Below are 21,839 nucleotides of genomic sequence, written 5' to 3' on the forward strand. Positions count from 1 at the left end.
TATATGGTTAGCGTGTGGGCCTTTGGTGCAGCGGCTTCCAGGTTCGATTCCAGGCGGGTTGGAGATTTTAACCTTCATCGGTTACTTCCTACGGTTCGGGGGATGGGAGAGTGTGTGTCACCATAGGTGGGGCCTCATAGACGCGCAGGTTGCCCACATGGCGTCTACACGAAGGACCTGCACCAGCCCTCTTCGGAGGTCACTCACCAATATTATTACATGTTTACAAAATGAACAATAATAACGGTTATCTAGGTGATTACAACATTTTCACCAAGTTTCAAGTAGATTCGAAAATAATAGTTACATCCAAAGAACCGGGCTGAGTTGGCTCAGACGGTTGAGGCGCTGGCCTTCTGACCCCAACTTGGCAGGTTCGGTCCTGCCTCAGTCCGGTGATATTTGAAGGTGCTCAAATACCTCAGCTTCCTGTCGGTAGATTTACTAGCACGTAAAAAAAATCCTGGAGCCGTTGACCTCGATGTTAGGCCCCTTTAAACAACAAGCATCATCAAGCAAAAAATCCTGCACGACTAAATTCTAGCACCTCGGCGTCACCGAAAACCGTAAAAGTAGTTAGTGTGACGTAAAGCCAATAACATTATTATTATTTTATTATTATTATTATTATTATTATTATTATTAATATTATTATTACATCCATTTAGGAAGGCTCGGATTCTGCCGGTAACATAATGCGCTGACCACTCGGCCTAAGAAAGGAGTCTACTTACAATAGACATAATTACAACATATACATTTATACAATAAATATGCACCGATGATGTCCTTAACAACATTTTATCTCCCCATTTTCGGAATCTGTTCTTCAGTATTACTGGAACTGCGGCCTGGAACTTCTTGCTGTTTGGTGTAACTCAGAGGAAAAGTCGTTTCTAGAAACTTTCTCACAACGTGGCAGATGTTCAGGAGGGTGGCTTTCTGTAGTTGAACGTATGTGTAATGATGCAGGTCTAATGCTGCCAGAGAGCTGTGAAAGCTTTTCAAAATAACACCAGTACATGATATTACTATTGGAACTGTGATGACTGGTTCTAGTTTCCACAGGCGTTGTATTTCTATTGCCAGTTCTGTGTATTTTGATATCTTTGGGGCTATTGTTGTTTGCAGATTGGAGGTGTTTGGACAGGCAATTTCTATAAGGGATGCGGATCTTTTTGATTTATCGATGAGAATAATATATGGCCGATTGTTGCTGCGAGTGACATCGGTTATGACTTCTCGGTTCCATAGAAGCTTGTATGAAGACTTTTCGAGAACGGGTAGAGGTGTGTATTTCCAATATGCAGTGGATGACTGATGAGATGTACATTTTACATAAAAGTTTCAGGTGAATGATTTTTGCTACCTGATCGTGTCGGTGCTTGTAATCTGAGTTGGCCAAGTGTGGGCAGCCAAGATGACGTGCTGTATGCTCTCTGTAGTTTAGGAACAGCGGCGGCAGTTGTCTGTGACAGAACAAATCCTTCTGTTTCTGGGAGTAGGTCAGCCAAGCGTGCGACGCAGGTTTGTCGGTATGAGGATGTTCCAGGTCGTTGGTGGTATTTTCAGTGGTGAGGTTTTTGCTTCCACGTGGCCAGATTTATCTCATTTGTAGGTGCGGAATATACAGGCATTTCCGGCGACGACAGATTGAGATCAGCTCTGCAAACAGGTTCATGAAGACACGAGTGGAAATATTCTCTTAGATTTGACATCGGAATGTTGTGTAAATTGACAATGTACCTTCTGACCTCGGAAGTATTAAGACGTTCGGTTGCAGATTTAGGATGGTGCATATGGTACAGGAAGAGTGAAACTGCTGTTTTCGTTTGTAACTGCTGAAGTTCTGGTTGGATCTATTTTATGACGCCAAAGGAGTATGTGAGCAGTGGCACGGCGTACGTATTTACTGCTTTGGTAAGATGTTTAGCTGTCAGTTTTGTTGATAGTATTCTGTTGAGGCGTGTTATCTATTGCTCCATGACATTTCTCTTTATGTCAGCATGTTTCATATTAGTGCTCTGATAAAACCTAGATATTTGTATATTTCTTCTCCTCCAGCCGTTGTATGGATTCGTCGCTTAAACTAGAAGATGTCCCTCGTGTTGAGTAGCATCCTCTGATGACAGTTTGGGTTCTGCATTCGCCCAATCCAAACCGCATGCCTATATTATTATTATTATTATTATTATTATTATTATTATTAATAATAATTGTACTGGGCGGTACACCTCCACGCCGCTTATTTAAACTTTGCGCCAGTTGAAACTCCCCTACTGGAAGAAGTCTGAACTTTGTCTTATGTGTTAATTTTCAAGTTACCCTGAAGATGCCACTACTTAGAAATTTTGAAGTTTCTGAACTGTGTTGTTTTCGATGTATTTTTGTTTTGCTTGTAGTAAGAAGTGTGAACATTCTCTTCTAGAGGACACTACTGAAGAACTACAACGGTGCACCCTAGTGAGAAGTGAAAGAACTGTTTTTTTTAGAAAATTTAATTTCAAAAGTTTGTTCTTTGCTAAATTTCTTTCAGTCATTGTTTAAGTTGGCAATATTAACCCTTTCTTTCCCCTTGTTTTGAATTTAGCCAATCCCGAATTTCTCGAATTAATTTTCCACCAATAATATGTTTCTTCTTCGTATTGTGTAGGGGGTTTCTTGGTGAACCAATAAAATCCTTGTGGGAGGGTGTGCTCATTCCAAAAACACCTCGAACTTTCCGCGAGAGTATATAAACTGCTGATTTTCGGGTCTCGGTGCCACTTCAGTACCATCTTTCAGTGTGTAAAGTACATAGCAGGGGGCGGGAAGCGCCTCTTTCTTCGGGGAGCAGTTCAACACCAAGGTAATGGCCTTTTAATAACTTCTTTTCTTGCTAGCTCAGCAGTTTAACTCTCGGGGCGGGTCCGAAGCGTTTCTACCATGTAACTTTCCCTAAAATGTAAAGACTCTTAACCTCTATTCTCTTTCAAAACTACATATTGGGATAGAGAGTGCTTAACCCTCTCGATCTCCCACTCATATTGCATTGAGGTGAACTTATTTTCACAACCGTTTCTTCCCTTCTAATGTAACGTAAATTATTTCCTTCTAAAAGTCACCTCTTTAGTATGGGATTAGCCCTTGCATTAACGGCCTAGTGCCAGGAAGGTTTTAAACAAATGTATTAGGAGTGCAGATCGCCTCCTCTCAATTGTTATTTTAGAGGTCAAGTAATTAACCTTTTTCTCACTTAATAGACCTCAGTAGGTTGGGTATGTTACCCCTGTGTATATGTCCTTAGAGGACAACTTGAAGGTGGAGTTTGGTGTGGCCTTTGATAGGCTTAAAGTTGAGAGCGAGTGGCTCTTTTTCGAAAATTGAGTGTTGTATGCCTCGAGGAGCCTTTACTGTGTAATTTGGAGCAAGTGCTCCTGGGCTTTATTGGGGTCTTCTGCCCCTTTGTTGAATTCTGTATATCGTGAAGTTGGGCTAATTGCTCAGAATTGTGTGTCTGGCTCTCGGAGCCCAAATCCTGTAATTGTACATTCTCGATTAGTGGTTTTGCTACTCTGTACCTGCCATTATTGTTATTTCTTGTTTTTTGCTATGAAAATATAACCTTGTTAAATTTTAAATTCACTTTAATTTCGTAGCCTGAGACCTGTTCACCCCCCGCACCTTCTTTTACCTCTAACTACCACGGAAAACTCCGTAACAATAATAATAATAATAATAATAATAATAATAATAATAATAATAATAATAATAATAATAATACTTAAATTCCTAATAAATCACAGTCGGAAGAGAAAATGTGACGTCTTAAGGCCCAGAAACTTATCGGCAGTAACGTTGTTGTTAGACTTTAGTTGAGATGTGCTTCCTCTTTTCTACTGCCACTCATCTCCGTTAGTTGGCACTCCCGCTACAATTACAAAAGATAACTCGTCAACGACAGGTGCACAACAGGTAGTAATTAATAAAGGCTAGAATAATAAACATAATAATGGTGTATAGCCTACTGAGATGCCTGGTGTAGATCTCTCGAGATGTCTCATGGGCAACTGTGAGGATTAAGTCCTACCTAGGATGATTTCTAAGTTTAATGACGATATCCACTCACCCAGCCCTATAACCGGTCGGGAATCTATCCCAGGAAACCTTGAATCATTTAGTCATGGAGCTGATAAATATTAGAGTCATTCCATTATGTTCTTTCTTCATTGACACAGAAGCGACGTATATCCACTTCCATAAAACAATGAGCAGCACGCACTTTGTCAAATGTTTGCGCATGCTCTGTTCTTGTTTGCATGCGGAAAAGAACTTAATAACTGGTAGTTAGTGTATAGCAGGTATTCAAGCCATGTGGTCACCGTCTAAGGCATATCGTTGACTTCAAAACCTGCCCAGCCCCTCCTTGTGGCACAAACACAAGACGCGGCGTCAAGCAGCGGAACTGAACACGTCCTTTGAAGGCTTGTGGAATGTAGTTTAAAGTGCCTAAATAATGCAGAACTAAATATATATATTATTCGACTTCTGGAGAGGGCGGGGTATTTGAAAGCATACTTCGAAAGACGCTTTCACTTGTTTAAACAGATTATTTTCAGATTGTGTCGCTGTAAACAAGACGTCAAAAAGAACCCGCCCAAAGAACAAACTGGAATCTGTGGGAATTGTGAAGGCAGTCGGAATATATTCAAAATTGTAAATACAAATTAATGTGTTGGTTAAAAGGACAGGTGAGGTGATTGATTAGTTTATAACAGCTTTGTTGGGATTCTTTAGAATATGTCAATAGTTTCGTTACCGTGGTTGGACAAGTGAGTGTTTCCAAAACATAAAAGCTTTAAAATTGATATAATTTCTAGACAACACGTGCGAAAATAGTGTTCAACATCTAATTTTAAATAGAAAGAACAAGTGTACGAACGTGATGGTAAGATAATAGTAACCAGACCGATAATCTACTGTGAGTAAAGTTTTGAAATATTTAGGGTACGTGTGAATTTGTATACGATTATGCTGCATATAGAAAGTTAAACTAGGACTATTTGTTATAGTATTTTCTCTCCATGGAATTGATTGTTGTACTCTTGTTGTTGTATTTTACTTTATTGCCCCACTGCTGTAAATGATCACTGGCACAGGGATATTTCCAAATTGCAATGTATTTGCTATTAATATTAATGTTAGTAACGAGAGTCTGACCTCTGTTTAAGGTCATCGGTGAAGCAATAAGCTAATAATTAGTATAGCTACCGGGCGAGTTGGCCGGGCGCTTAGGGGCGCGCAGCTGTGAACTTGAATCCGGGAGATAGTGGGTTCGAATCCCACTGTCGGCAGCCCTGAAGATGGTTTTCCGTGGTTTCCCATGTTCACACCAGGCAAATGCTCGGGCTGCACCTCTTTTAAGGCGTCGGTCTCTTCCTCCCAACTCCTAGGATTTTCCTATCCCATCGTCGCCATAAGACCTCTCTGTGCCAGTGCGACTTAAAGCCACTAGCAAAAAGGATAGTAAGCTCTGGACTTCGGCGTGGGAGCTAGTCGTATGAAGTATCATTTATTAATAGTACACGGAGAGAAAGAAAGTTATAAAACGTATGACAAAGTTGTTGAGGAAATGTTATGAACATTTCTTAGTGGATTGTTTATGCGAAGATCACATTAATAAGTTTATTGAAATATTAGCCATGTTATTTGATTAACATAACTTCCCCCATGCGGAGGCTGCCACAAGGAGAAAGTACGCCGACTACACAGTATTTTGTCTTCTAAGTTACTGTTGAGTTTGCTAGTGTGCCAGATAGAAATTACCACCACAAGGGTCAGGAATAAACTTGCAATGAATTTGGGATATGGCATGATGTATGGCTCTTCAAATGTTATATAGATTGCGCAGTATGGTCACTGAACCTTGTATTGTACGGCGATAGCGATGTCGTGAAGTCGTGTCAGGTTGAGACCGAGACGATCCCATAGCTGTACAAGAAATTTAGGGATTGTGCCTCGAGCTCCGATAAACAGACTTTAGGTCTCAACATTTATTTTCCTTTAAACTTTTAGAATTTTTACGCCGTTTAGTAGACTTCACATACACTTTGTAAGAATTTAATAAAAATAGATGACACACGCTTAGGGTAGGTGTATACTTTGATGGTCATATCATTCATGTTTGCGAAAGGTTAAATCTGAGAATGGCTTTACTTAAACAGTGCTCTGTTAGATCTGTGCTCAGCCTGACTTCCAAACATTTATAAAGAAGCACAGGAACTGATTGAAGACTTTTCCCAGTTGATTTTGAGACTTCGGAAGTACGCAATAGAAATCCGAATTTTGGGAAATGTATTTCTTCGGAAATGAGGATTCACCTAGAAAATACATTATTGGCAAATAAATAACAAGTATCTCCTGCGATAGGTATATCTAAAACAATTAAAAATAATCCGTTATCAATATTAAACAAAGAACGCGAAATGGAATTTTGCGGAAGAGTCGATCGTTCAAAAACGCACGACATGGTTAGTAGAAATTACTCCAGACTAAATACTGAGTCATAAAACGGGAAACAGTGCCCGCTCGAACCTATCAAAGGATGACAGATTCGTATAAACTACTCGTACGTTGTGGAACGATGCTTCCATTTGCGGGAAGCTCACCGACTACCTAACATTCTTTTACGATTCAATCGAATAGATTTCACCCAGTTGTCGGAGTTTGAGAAAGGGGTGAATAATTAGAGTTTGCGAGGCTGGATGGATGTAGAGGCGAATCGCCCGCTATCAAGGCCGTTCTAACAAGACGGATACGGCGTATTGCGACCAACGGATGCGTAAGGGCGATTGCGCAAGACAACTGGGTTCGGGACCGTTCGACTGACCATCTAGTTCGTCCGACAAGCACGGACAGATCCAACCGTCCGCCATAGAGGTCGCCTACAAACATGCAGTACTATCGTTACGAGTCACTGTACCTGCGTAAACCATTCCCAGGCTCTTGGCTGAAGGAAATTTCGTCTCACGGCGCGACGACCAGTGCGTGTCAGCCATCGACACCTGCTTACCCACCCATCGTTGTCTCCGTTATCAGTGGTGTCGTAAACGTACCTAGACTGCTATGAACTGGAACCAGGTTGTTTTGAGTGTCGATGTCAGATTCTCTTTGTGAACCGACGTGTCTGGAGACCTACTGATAACCGCCTCAATCCTTCCACTGCTGTGGCGCGAAGCACTGTTCCCACAGTTAGTGTGCTGGTCTGAGGTCCATCAGATATGACAGTCGGTCATCTTTAATAGCGATACGAGGGACATCAGTAACACAGCCATATGTGCTCTCCTGTGTTCCCTGTTTGTCACGGTATACAATAGGCACAAATTCGTTGCTCCCTACAGTCTTCAAATCATTCATTCATGCTCTAAAGTCACTATTAACTCTGTGTAGGAACAGCAGGTCATTCTGGGTAGACAAGTTTTAAAACGGAGCTTTTTTGACCAAGAAAGAATAAGGAAATGATTTCTGAGTGTAAGTCTTGTGTTTCCCAGATTATGTGCAGGAACACAATACAGAACTCTGATAATTAGGAGAAAGTATTTCCTAATCAAAAGGAATGCACCAGCCTTCGCAACCGCCCCTACAAACACTCATTCACCCCCACGTACAACAAGACCAAGAACAAGTGGAAACAACAAGGAATTAGAAACAACAGTTAACTTCCCGCTTCAGTGCAGACTTATCCTCCCAAGTAGTTCTGTGCAAGAAAAATGCCGAACGAACCATGGGATTAGCACCTGCTTCTTTGGACCTTAAGCCCCCTAAGTTTTTGTTTCTAGTATATTTGTCGCAGTGCTTGTTTTCCGCGTCCGCGTAAACACTTTCTTTCTTGTTTTTCCCGGCCGCGTAGTATGGGTCATATGCCTCTTCACGTACTAGTTTGTTGTGATATTTTATAATATTTTCATAGGTAAACTTTATATTGCTCAACATGGGCGTACTTGGTGGTGTGTATCACCGCTGGTGACTTTTTAATTACTCGTGTATCAAGAGACCGTCCCTTTCTTTTTTCCATAGGAATTGGTACTATGCTGATTGTACCGGTAATGAGCTAAGATCCTCCTCTAATATTTGGAGAAGAGATGGGAATTCCTTCCCTGACTGTTGTATCTACTTGGAGCTATACGCTGGTTATATTTCTGAGGCAAATATTTGAGGTAATAATAATGGTATGTGGCCTTCGAAGAGGCCTGGTTCAGGTCTTTCGCGTAGACACAGTATCAGCGACCTGAGGATGTGTGAGGATGGGACTCTACATGTGATGAGTTCTAATAATGAAGACGATAAACACACGAGCCATTGGAATTAAGCAACGAAAGTTAAAATTCCCGACCAGGCCGGGAAGCGAACCCAGGATCCCCTGGATCAATGGCCAGCACGCTAACCATTTAGCTACGAAGCCGAAAATTTTTAGGTTTACCTACAGAATTGTAATTTTATTTCTGAAGTTAATCCAAAGTGAACATTGGGTTCAAACCACTAAAAATAAAACATAGCTGGTCGTCCTATAAATCATTCATCTCTCGGTGCAGAGACGAAGTCCGATGGTAGTATCCGTTATCCTGTATGTGACATTGATGTGATGAAGTACCCGAGTCCCACAAGACTCATGGCATCTCAGACAGATGAAATATTTATGACAGTTTGAAGCTCCTTCACATTAGTCAAGACGATCACGAGTGACTGGCTGTGTTTCATTAGCATGTTTTAGAAGCATTTACGATGTGGCTCCTGGTCATTTTATGATGTGAAAATGGAGATAAGGAGACGTCCACCGTTCCGAGGCTATCCATACCCTTCAAATCTCACCGAGGATAAGAACTGAAATGCTGTTCTGACCACGATAGAGTGATTCGATCTTCTTTGACACGAGAAGTACCGTAAATTGTATAAATAAGTGTTCTAATAAGGTTTGTATTTAAAATTCTGAAACTCATCTTGTAACGATGCTACATTTCCGTATTGAAGTGAAGCTAGAACAACTCCCGTCACAGCAAAAAATACTCAATAATTTCCTCGGTTTAAGGTCTAATGCGCAACCCAGTTGAAGCACCTAGAAGTTAACCAACCCTGTGCGTGGTAAATAATGGAGAAGCGACCACACTGCCGAAAAGAAACACTGGTTCAGGATGTCTGATCAATTTTTCCTTATTATTATTATTATTATTATTATTATTATTATTATTATTATTATTATTATTATGATTATTATTATTATTATTATTATATGCGAAGACTACGCAAAGTACTTAGAGAGGTGTATTTGTCTTCCTTTTGTGAACATATTTATTTCATTCTTTAATTGTGGGCTCCCTTTCTGTCTTCAGACCAGGTTGTTCAGGTCCTTTTCTTTAGTATTTCCTTTTGGTCAACTTGCCATTAGTGAATTTTGGATCTGAAGATTCCCTGTTTTGGACATCTACTGGTGTAATTCCTGCCTGTTTCAAATCGGTTTTGATTTCGCCAATCTATGGCATTGTGTCTCTTTTAACTTCACTCCTATTTTCATAGAATTAGACTCCTTCTTCTTCTTCTTCTTCTTCTTCTTCTTCTTCTTCTTCTTCTTCTTCTTCTTATTATTATTATTATTATTGTACCAGGGGTTCACCTTCCCTCCCCGTTTGTTTTGAGCGCCTTTCTACTATCGCCATCTCTAATTGCAATTCAGAACTTTTGAATTGTCAAAGTTTTTTCGTTGATTGTTAGATGGCTCTAACGCACAGTTTATTTTGGAATGAACTCTGGATGGACAACCCCGAACTAAATTGTGAGAAAATTCCTGTATTGAAGTTGGTAATCCTATCGTTATGCTGACGTTATATTTTGTGTTTCCAAAGTTGTCTATTATATCTCTGACGCCTTTTCATCTTCTAGTAATGTAGGACCTTGTGCACAGACTTCGGACCTAGAATTGTATTCCCCATGTGGAATTAATCAGATGAAAGGAACCATGAGTGGTCACCTTGGGAATCCTCCCATTTTAGTCGAATCGGTTGACTAAAATTTTTTAACTTCTAAATTTTGAAATCCGTTTTTGGCCTTAAATGGTTTTGCCTGTTAGTCATTCTGTGGCATGGGATTAGCCCCTGTTTCTTTGAGTCTTAAGCCGACTTAGGTTTTTCTTCTTAGTATTTTTGTCGGAGTGCTTGTTTTCCGCCTCCATTCATTTCTTGAACCCGGCCTTTAGTAATTATTTCCTTTCTTGTTTTTTCGTGGCCGCGTAGTACGGGTCTGCACGTACTAGTCTCTTGAGGGTGAGCTTAACTTCAAATCATTTGTGATATTTTCATAGGGAAAATTGATATGTGTCACTGTACCAAAAGACTGTCCCTTCCTTTTTGTGCTCTGCTGATTGTAGCCTGCTCGTAATAAGCCGAGATGCTCCTCTAGTATGTTGGACGCTTAGTGTTGTACCTGTTTCAGAAATTTTGAGCTCTAGGTATATAATCATTCTGTAGAGCACCTACGCTTTTCGTTTACTGGTGTTTATTGTTAACAATATATTTTATATTTAACCAAGAGGACAGAAATAAAATTTCTCGAATCTTTTAGGGTAGTTTGTGGCCTAATTTGTTCACGGTCCAGCCATTCACCCACACGCTTCCTTACCTCTGGTGAAATCCCTGTAATAAGTATTATTATTATTTTGTTTTGTTTAGTTTCCGTTGGGGTTCGCTATAGACAACCTTAGGCATAATTCATTTCTGATTCTTTCGGTTATTCCACAATGTCTTCATCCATTCAGAGTGGGCTTCTTCATGCGGCTGTGTGTTGCTGGTCCATTTCCTCTTCATGTGATCTTGGTTGATCGTTTGATCGGAATCGCGTAATTGTTTTGATCGTCATCCTGTAATAGTATCTGTTGTATACAGCATCCTGTGGTATGTTATCCTTGTTTCCTCATTTGTGTCTTCCTGTTCCATGTATTGCAGAAATCTCTTAATTTTCTCTCTAGCGGCATTCTTTTGAGTGTCCGCAGAAACAAAGTCTTCTCTTGTTAAACGATGATGTGATTTTTCTCTGCCTTTTTGTGTAATTCCGCATTTGGTCGCAGACGAAACTCTTGTCCCACTTTTCTAGGCCCTAGTATTTTCCTCAATATTTTGCTCTCTCTCTTCTCAGTGTTTTCTAGTAAGCCCTTCATGTACAACGAAATGCATTCGATCGCACACAAACTTTTTGACTTTATGACAGTGCTGTAATGTCTGGACCTTTGCAGTGATTGCGACATATTCATTGCGGCATAACTAATACACTTTTTAAATCTTTGTTGCCCTTTCACGTAACGCTATTTCTGGTAGCCCTGTAGGAGTTATCCACTCCCCTAGATATTTAAAATTCTGTACTCTGTAGTTTAAATATTGGGGAAGTATTCTCATGGAAGGTATATATTGCAAAACAGAAATTAAGAAAAGAATTACCATGGCTAAAGAAGATTTGAAGAGAAAATTGAAAATTATTTTGTAGTCCATTAAACAAAGATTTGAGGGAAAGACTTGTTAGGTGTTATATATGGAGCAGTGCGCTGTATGGTGCAGAAACTTGGACACTGCGAGGAAAGAAAAAAGAAGATTGGAGGCAATAGAGATGTTGATTTGGAGGATAATAGAACAAGTGAAGTGGGAAGACCGTGTAAGGAATGAATATTTGGAGGAGAAAGAACTATGTTACAAATCATTAGAAGATTAAAAATTAACTGGATTGTACATTGTTTGAGGAGGGAATGTTTATTGAAGGAAGGAATGGAATGAATGGTGAAAGGCAAAAGAAGAAGAGAAAGGAAAAGATATCAAATGCTGGACAACATCAAACGAAACAAATACTCGGAGATGGAAAATTTGGCTATGGACATGTAAATGTGGAATTCCATGACAAGACCTGCCATAAGGTAGAATACCTGACTCTGTTAATTGTTCCATAATTAGTTACACTATTCTTTGACAAAGTAAACTGGAAACAACTCTTTAGGAACATGAAGACTCATTTTACTGCTGTACAAAAACGAAAGCACAACAATACAAATCAATGGTAATGTTAAGACAGCATCCATTAGAAGGGGAGTGAGACAAGGTGGTGCGCTATCTCCATTTTTGTTCAACATGTTCATTGAGGAGGCCATATTAAAACTTAAGCAAAAAACCAAAAAACTTAAAATTAACGGACAGCAAATCCACTGTGTAAGGTTTGCCGATGACATTGCATTAATTGCAGATTCAGAGAGGGAAGTATGTAAAATGCTACGAGTTTTAACATTAACACTACAAGAATCAAAATTGAACACCTCGAAAACAAAAGTATTCGTTGTTAAGAAATCAACTGAGGAAATACCAATAAACATTAAGGTACAACATGTAAGTCAATTTTCCTACTTAGGAAGCATTATCACTCAGGAAAACAGGTGCACCACAGAAGTCAGAAGGAGGATTGCTCTAGCGAAACAAGCCTTCAGTAACAAGAAACAGCTTCTGACAAGTAGGAACATTAACATTAAAATTAGGAAAGAATTTGCCAAAATGGTTGTGTGGAGTGTTTTGTTGTATAGTTGCAAAATATGGGTCTTAGCGAAACAGGATATAAATCGCCTTGAAGCAATGGAAATGTAGATATGGAAGAGGATGTTGGAAATTAGTTGGACAGAGAAAAAGTCAAACAATAGGGTCCTCAAGGAAATAAACAAAACAAGGGAATTGATCAACACTGTAGAAAAGAGTAAAAATCAAAGTCCTTGGCCACACATTAGACATAACACATTCCTCACAACTGTGCTGGAAGGAAAAGTTATGGGTGATAAGGGAAGAGGAAGGCCGAGGAAGTAGTATCTGTATTCCGTGATGGACAGGCTGAATGTTGACCTGAAACGCTCAGCAGAGGACAGGCAAAGGTGGTTGCTGCGACAAGGCCTTGCCTTTAGGATATGAATGAATGAATTCTGTGTTGGGTCTTTTCTATCCGGTATCATTAGTTCTATCCTTTCGTACGATATTTGAAGTTCCGTCTTTACAGCAATCTCTTGAAGCGTTTCAATCTGTATCTTAGCCGTTTCTGTGTCGTCTGCCATTATCGCCATATCGTCTGCGAATTCCAGACTATCCATATTATTATGATTATTTGCTTCGAAAGATCGAGATTCATTAGAAGCAACTGAAATGGGGATTTGGAGGAAAATGACGAGGACATGCTGGACTGAAAAGGAAAAGACGACACGATGTGTTGTAAAGGAAATCAACGAGCAGCAGAGAATAATGAAGGATATGGAAAGAAACAAATTCAAACTTGCTCCTGAGACATAACGGCTTCTTAGTAAACATCTTTTGAATTAAAAATACTAGCAAAGAAAGGAAGAGGAAGACACACTTTGAGGACGTGTGCAAATTTATGGGATGTAAAACTACAAGGAGGTGAAGAGAAGAGCGGGATTGAGAGGAGAATGGCTTAGCCTTTAGTGGATGATTATTATTATTATTATTATTATTATTATTATTATTATTATTATTATTATTATTATTATTATTATTATTATTATTATTATGTCCGACTCGTTGGCTGAATGGTCAGCGTAGTGGCCTTCGGTTCAGAGGGTCCCGGGTTCGATTCCCGGCCGGGTCGGAGATTTTAACCTTCATTGGTTAATTCCAGTGGCCCGGGGGCTGAGTGTTTGTGTTGTCCCCAACATCCCTGCAACTCACACACCACACATAACACTATCCTCAACCAACACAACACGCAGTTACCTACACATGGCAGATGCCGCCCACCCTCATCGGAGGGCCTGCCTTACAAGGGCTGCACTCGGCTAGAAATAGCCACACGAAATTAAAAATTATTAATATTATTATTATTATTATTATTATTATTATTATTATTATTATTATTATTATTATTATTATTATTATTATTTACTAGGAACTGTGATACAATATATCGATGCGAGATGAAGAAAGGGCGAGCCCCACTTGCACATTAAATTTGTGTCCCCATCTCCATGGATAATCTATGTACTAGGTATATTATATTGTATACTGTACAGTATTTATGTGGTTATCAATATATACAGTATGTAGAATCACTTCAACTCGATGGCACATTCTCTCTCACACACATTCGTCTTATCGAACGTAAGACATAATCTATTTCACTCGGTCAGTTTTGCCTTCACTTTGCGACAGAATTGACGTAGTGACAGCTGCTTAATGGCTGTTGCTAAGCTGAGCTGGATGAACTTACTATATCGGCAGCGATCAAGACTAATTAACGCATGAAACCATGAAAACAACTTCGGATAAAATATCAACATCTCAATCATAATTATTATGGATCAGAAACGAAATTAAATTCGCGTACATAAAAAACAGGAAAAAACTAACAAATTCTACGCATTAATTTAAACCTAAGCAACTTCTGGCAGCACACACAAGGTCGTCCTACTCTAAATTTTTACACGATTACATTAAAAAGAAGCAATCCGGAAACAGAAGGTCATTGACAATAAAATACGTAACCTAATGATTAAACAGAAAATTCCGGAAAACAATAGCCACAACAAAGTCACTAATTTTCACCCTAGATCAGTTAACAGATCAGACACTACCTTTTCAAAGAATGAAATAAATCTGCTAAAGAAAGGTCTGAAATTCAATTGCTAGGAACGTCATAACGAAAGCAACATAAAACAACTCATCACTGACGTAGAAATTGCTTGCGACAAAATACCATCTCCACAAATAATAAAAAGCGTAGCCACCAATGAATCCCTAAAAATAATCACACAAGAAAATTCCACCAAACAACCGAATTACGCCACTCAATACTCGACATTGAGGCAGTTAAGAACAAAATTAAAAACGACAACCTCATCGTCATGAGAGCGGATAAAGGTAACACAACAGTCATAATGAAGAAAGATGAGCACACAGAAAAAACAATACAATTTATCAAAAACAAAGGTATTCAAGAATTACAACGCGACTCTACAAATAAATTTCAAAACGAAATAAAACAAGATTTCAAGGAAACAGACTTTATTTACACAAAATAAGGAAAAGAAAGCCTCACCGTCAAAAATCCTAAACTCCCCACACTAAGAGGACTCCCCAAAATACACAAACAATCGTGCCCCATTAGACCAATAGTAAAATTTAAAGATGCGCCAAGTTACAATTTAAGCAAACAACTAAATCTAATTCTAAAAGAGAAAATTTCACTTAAAGAAGGCAGTCTAGAATTAATTAAAGAACTAAATAAACTTAAAATAACAGAGAGCACCCGTATGATATACTTTGACATCACCAACATGTACACCAACATACCAATAGATGAATCCATTAAAATTATCGAAAATATTCTTAAAGAAACCACTTCTCTACAAGAAAGCAAAGAAATTATGAGCCTTCATAGAACACCACCAAAATTGCTTTGCATTCAACGACAAAATCTATTGCCAAAAGGAAGGGTTAGCCATGGGCTCACCATTATCAGGTATAATAACAAACAATTTTCTGAATAATTTCGAAAACATTTTCTTAATGGGCCAACATTCAAAAGTAATCTTACACTGGAGCAGATACGTGGATGACGTCATATGCATACATCATAATGACTTCACTAATGCACACTAGTCATTAAACACATTAAACTCACCGGGCGAGTTGGCCGTGCGTGTAGAGGCGCGCGGCTGTGAGCTTGCATCCGGGAGATAGTAGGTTCGAATCCCACTATCGGCAGCCCTGAAAATGGTTTTCCGTGGTTTCCCATTTTCACACCAGGCAAATGCTAGGGCTGTACCTTAATTAAGGCCACGACCGCTTCCTTCCAACTCCTAGGCCTTTCCTATCCCATCGTCGCCATAAGACCTATCTGTGTCGGTGCGACGTAAAGCCCCTAGCAATAAAAATAACATTAAACTCTTTACACAGGTCCATCAGTTTCACAATGGAGCCAGAAACTAACAACTATTTAGACATCAAAATCAACAGGAATAATGACAACCTATCTTACAAAGAATACATAAAGCCCACTCAGACATCACACACTATTGACAACGAGTCAAACCATCTATACACACACAAAATAGCAGGACTGAATACAATGATACTCAGAGCTATTTCCATACCAACGAGCACAACGGACTGCAATGAAGTGGTACAAATCATTAAACAAATCGCGAAAGAAAACGACCACCCTCCAAGCACAGTAGATAAACTATTAAAAAAACATAAGAAAAATCGCCGGGAAACCACCACACATGCCAATAGAAAAATACGTAGTTCTCAACTACGTTAACAATAACACATACAACGCAGGTAATATTTTCAAGAAACAATGTTTAAAAGTAACCTTTAGAACGAATAACACACTACAGAGACACATCAGCAAAAGCAAAATAAACAAGAAGGACCCATTCCCAAAGTCAGGAGTATATGAACTCAAGTGTCAAGAACCTAACTGCAATGCCACTTATATAGGTCAAACGAAACGTAATTTTCACACAAGATACAAAGAACACAGAAACGCGGTCAGGTAAAATCGGCATTCAGCCTTCGGGGAGCACATATACGACTGTTCACACCATTTCACACACATCAACACTGATCTAAAAATTTTACAAATTAAAAATAAAAGTAAATCTTTGAATATAAAGGAAACAATAGAAATTTACATCGCAAAAAATGCTAATGTAACTATCCTAAATGACCGTACACATTTATAAAATCCCCCCCCCCTTCGCTCTACTCACATAACATCTGTACAACACTTTTATCTTAATAATATCATTAAATGTGCATTATAACATGAAGTAGGTGAATAACCTTCACTCCCCTCTCCAATATTTATGGAACTTTCCACAGCGCTCCACTTGCTCCGCCATACTCCCCACTCCCCTCTCCACGGTACAGTGTACTCGCCTCTATCATTCAATAGGAGAGATCCACAACACTCCATAAGGGCCCACCCATGCTTCCCCTCCCCTCTCCGCCAGTAGTGTGCTTTGCCCCAAACTTTCCATGAGCACAGTCCTGAAATAGTGTTTGGTGACAACAGACTTAGCATCGTCAGTCTTGATAAGTACGTAAGTTTTCCATTACATTAATACTTGTAAATTTGTTTTATTTTTGTCATTACTGATTCATGTTATCACTAAACTATCATTGACAAGTTTACACAACGTAAACTATACTGTACATATATCAGCATGTTTTAAGTGATTTGATAAAATCTGAGGATGTTCTTGTAGAACGAAACATGTCATTCATTGTTTATTAGTGTGTATTTTACAGGTATGTTCATAGTGTTATTATTTATATTGTAATTGCTGTGTGTTTGACACACTGAAACGTTTTAATTGCATTTAACTTAGTCGACACTGGAAAATATGGCTTCAGTTTTAACAAACAATAGTGCAATTGTTGTGGCACTGATGAAAACTACTGCCTTCTTACGCAAATACGATAATCCATTTTCAAACCTTGAAATGGTAGAAGGATAGGAGGTCGCCGAAGCGAGATGCATTCCAAAAATGCCGATAATTAATCGCTGCTTTTTGCAAATTCTAACATCCGTATGCTCATATTACACATATAAACCACTGTTTACATAAATATATTGTACCGGGAATGGCGGTACAGAACTAAGTCCCCGCAGTTAAAACGAAATTCGCACTACTCGCCGGCTCAGCAGCAGACAACAGCTAGGGGCAGCGAGCAATCTGTGTGTGTGACGTAGAGCAGGTTGACGTCACAGCCTGCCTCCTCGTGGCACAGAGAGAGCCTACGTCGGCATGAAATGTTCGAAAGGTTCTTCGGCTAATAACTTCTCTCACAGCAATAATTGGGTAAAATCAACAACATCATCATGTAGCCCCATATTTTATCTCCATTCCTACAAGGTTTGGTAAAAATCTGGCAGGAGACAACGAAGTTGTTGAGCGAAATGTAAAGACAGATTTTGGCTTGGTTCGTGCATAAATTGAGAGCTGCTTCCCTAAGCAGAACGGTGTGTGTCAGAGTGTGCGTGTAGAGTTCGTGCAGCAAGCAGCAGGCGAGGACACGAATCCTCTATGGCACAGTCGAACCCACCGGTCGATCGGCTCGTGGGGACCACGACGCGACGCGACGCGACGCGAGTGGTAGTCTCATTTCGCCGAGTTCAAGACTTAGACTCCACATTCGAACTTATAAATATTTCAGCGAGTTGCAAGTGAGTCTTAATTTGCCGAGTCTCCCACTTAAACTTTATAACACTGTGTGTGGACTTGTAAATATCCCGCGATTCACGAGTGATAGAATCTAGCCTCAGTTAAATTTGATTTAAACTTTAATTGTGATTTATTCGGACAGATGTTTCAAACTTACAATTCTTACAAGTGTTCATAACCCATTATTGATGAAACAATCCGAAAAGTGATAAATTGTGAACGATATTCGCCTTGCCAACTAATTGAAATATTTCGCAAATTTTTTGTCAGATTTAGAACTCTTCAGACTGTGACCTTTATATTTTCTTATATATATCAATGATATGTGTAAAGAAGTGGAATCAGAGATAAGGCAATTTGCAGATGATGTTATTCTATACAGAGTAATAAATAAGTTACAAGATTGTGAGCGGCTGCAGGGTGACCTCGATAGTGTTGTGAGATGGACGTTGGGCAATAGTATGATGATAAACGGGTTAAAAGTCAGGTTGTGAGTTTCACAAATAGGAAAAGTCCTCTCACTTTTAATTACTGTGTTGATGGGGTGAAAGTTCCTTTTGGGGATCATTGTAAGTACCTAGGTGTTAATATAAGAAAAGACCTTCATTGGGGTAATCACATAAATATGATTGTTAATAAAGGGTACAGATCTCTGCACATGGTTATGAGGGTATTTAGGGGTAAGGAAATAAAGGATAGGGCTTATAAGTCTCCGGTAAGACCCCAACTAGAGTATAGTTCCAGTGTATGGGACCCTCACCAGGATTACTTGATTCAAGAACTGGAAAAAATCTAAAGAAAAGCAGCTCGACTTTTTCTGGGTGATTTCCGATAAAAGAGTAGGGTTACAAAAATGTTGCAAAGATTGGGTTGGGAAGACTTGGGAGAAAGGAGACGAGCTGCTCCATTAAGTGGTATGTTCCGAGCTGTCAATGGAAATTGCCAAATTTCTTTGAAATCATTTAGGAAAAGGCTAGGAAAACAACAGGTAGGGAATCTGGCACCTGGGTGACTGCCCTAAATGCAGATCAGTATTGATTGATTGATTGATTGATTGATTGATTGATTGATGGCGTGGGAGGACATCAGTAGACGAATAAGTTCGAGTGGTGTCTTCAAAAGTAGGAGAGATCGAAATATGAAGATAAAGTTGGAATTCAAGAAGACAAATTGGGGAAAATATACGTTTATAGGAAGCGGAGTTAGGGATTGGAATAATTCTCCAATTTCTTTGCGATCATTTAAGAAAAAGATGGGAAAACAACAAATAGGGAATCTGCCATCTGGGCGATTGCCCTAAATGCAGATCAGAAGTGATAGATTGATTGTGACAAGGGATGAATTAATGAATTAATTTCAATCTATGACTGTGTCATCGGACTTATAGAAATCGTGGGATTTTCCAATATCTCGTGGATCAGAGAAGACATTGTCTGTGATTAATTTCAATCCGTGTACTACGCATTTAATCTGTGCAGACATTGAACTGCGAGTTAATGATAGACTGTGAGACGCTTGTTTGGACTGTGCATTCACGTGTGTTAATGACTGACTATGGATATTTATTTAGGCCGTGCATTCATGGTAAACATTGAACTGTGTTAAGAGGTGAAATACGTATTCAAACTTTGCATTCATGGTAGACATTAGACTGTGTTTAAGGAGTATATTTACCGTGAAACTCAACTGTTTGTTCATGACTAGCAATGAACTGTGCATTTAAACTGTGGATTTTCAATGGACAGTATTTTTTTCGTGTGATCAAAGCACGGACTGTGGAAGAGTGAAACCCATTTCATTTAATTTCAAATTAATGAACCAAATCGGTTTACAAATGAAACATTTTCTTTTTCAAGTGAATGAGTTAAAATTTCACGTCACCCTAAACAAATATTTCGTGTGTGATAATTTCAAACTGTTTCAAGTATCACATTTTCTTTAGTCAAATTTTTGACATTTGAGTGAATTTTTTTGTTGAACATTCAAATCTGTTATTCAAGAAACTCTTTCCGTGTCCCAGGTGCTAATGGGTAGTTGTAAGTCATTCTCCGTGCAACCAACTCTCAATGGTCACATTACTAGGTAATCCCGATCTTCTGGACGTCGTATGGACCTTCCAGAACTTCTAGAATTTCCATAGTGGGAGAAATCGTGGTTCCATGGTGCCGAAAGGAGACTGATTGCAGTACGAGGAGAGTGCACATCACCAGCCTGGATGAGGAAAGAACCTTTTCCTGCATATCTGCTATATGAAGGTGATATAATTTTGAACTTTGTTAGTAAATTCAGAATTTTAAATAAGAACTTAAGAATCATTTCAAGACACCCCTCTTCCTCTGTAAGCATTTCTGTCAGAAACGGTACACGCCCTGCGTCTAACTCATGCTCGTCAAAGTACTGTATTTACTGTTACAATATGTCTCTGCTTCGCTCCATGGCGTAGTCCCGTTGCGATCTCTAAAGCAACAATGAGCGTGGTCAGTGCATGGATGGGCAACCGTTCAGGTCTACCACATACCGTATCATACCACTGTTTCATTCTCGCGGTATTAACCACAAACAAGTTAACACACATCACAAAACACATCCTCAAACTATTTTAAAACTTCTAGAACTAATTTTAAACCTTAAAACCAATGACGCACCGGTATCGCCACCACACCAACTACATACGTTCGACTAGGGATTCCAATCTGACTCAGGGCTTGAGCAAGATCATTGGGACATTTTTGGTCAAAGTGTTACCATTTTCGTGGTCCGATTGTTTTGGGCTTACTTTTATAATATAAACCAAAGCATTGCTGAAATATCATGTTAACTCAATTGTCTTAGAGATAAGGTAATAAAGCAAGAACATTTTCCTTTCCATATACGTATCGCTACGCACTTCAGGCTCAACCAGATTTAATTCTCATAAAATATTCACGTTATTTATTTCGTCTGTCCTAATAAAAGTGATAAAATTGAGTTATCCACAATCACTTACACCACATCCTTGGCAACTTTGGACTGAGTCTGACAGCTAGGGCCGAATTCATAGACAGCACTTAAGTAATAAGGGAGCACTTACAGTAAGTATTCATTGGAGATGTGGCAATGCTGTATATTAAGCCCATGCTTCCTGGATCGTATAGTTCTGGCTACCGAAAAGTGGGATGAACTATTGCGTTTTGTTCATCGAAGGACATCGCGCGACATTTCTTGCAATTTTTGAGGTTAGAAGATCGTCTTTATCGTATTTAGTTATCGGAATGCCTAAATAATGACAATACAGCGAGCTAAGACAGCACCTGCAAGAAACTGTATCGGAGTACATGCACATAACATAGAACAAGCAGACCGACGCAGTTTCTCAGCAGAACATGAATGACTTGGGAAACACTTGTTGTGGATAATGCAAACTACGAACTTACCCAGAGTTTAATTTTCTTCTTCATATGTTTATAGTTATCCAGGTACTCGAACCTATACAAATATTCCTCCAAATGTAAAATATCTAGCCTAGCCTTACAACGCTTTTAATGATCGGACAATTATTTCCACAGCCTGTACGTTTTAGTAGGCCTAATTACTTCCCCAATCAAATGGAAATAATATGTCTTGATGTGCG

This window comes from Anabrus simplex, chromosome 6, assembly GCF_040414725.1.
Source record: "Anabrus simplex isolate iqAnaSimp1 chromosome 6, ASM4041472v1, whole genome shotgun sequence".
NCBI lineage: Eukaryota > Metazoa > Arthropoda > Insecta > Orthoptera > Tettigoniidae > Anabrus > Anabrus simplex.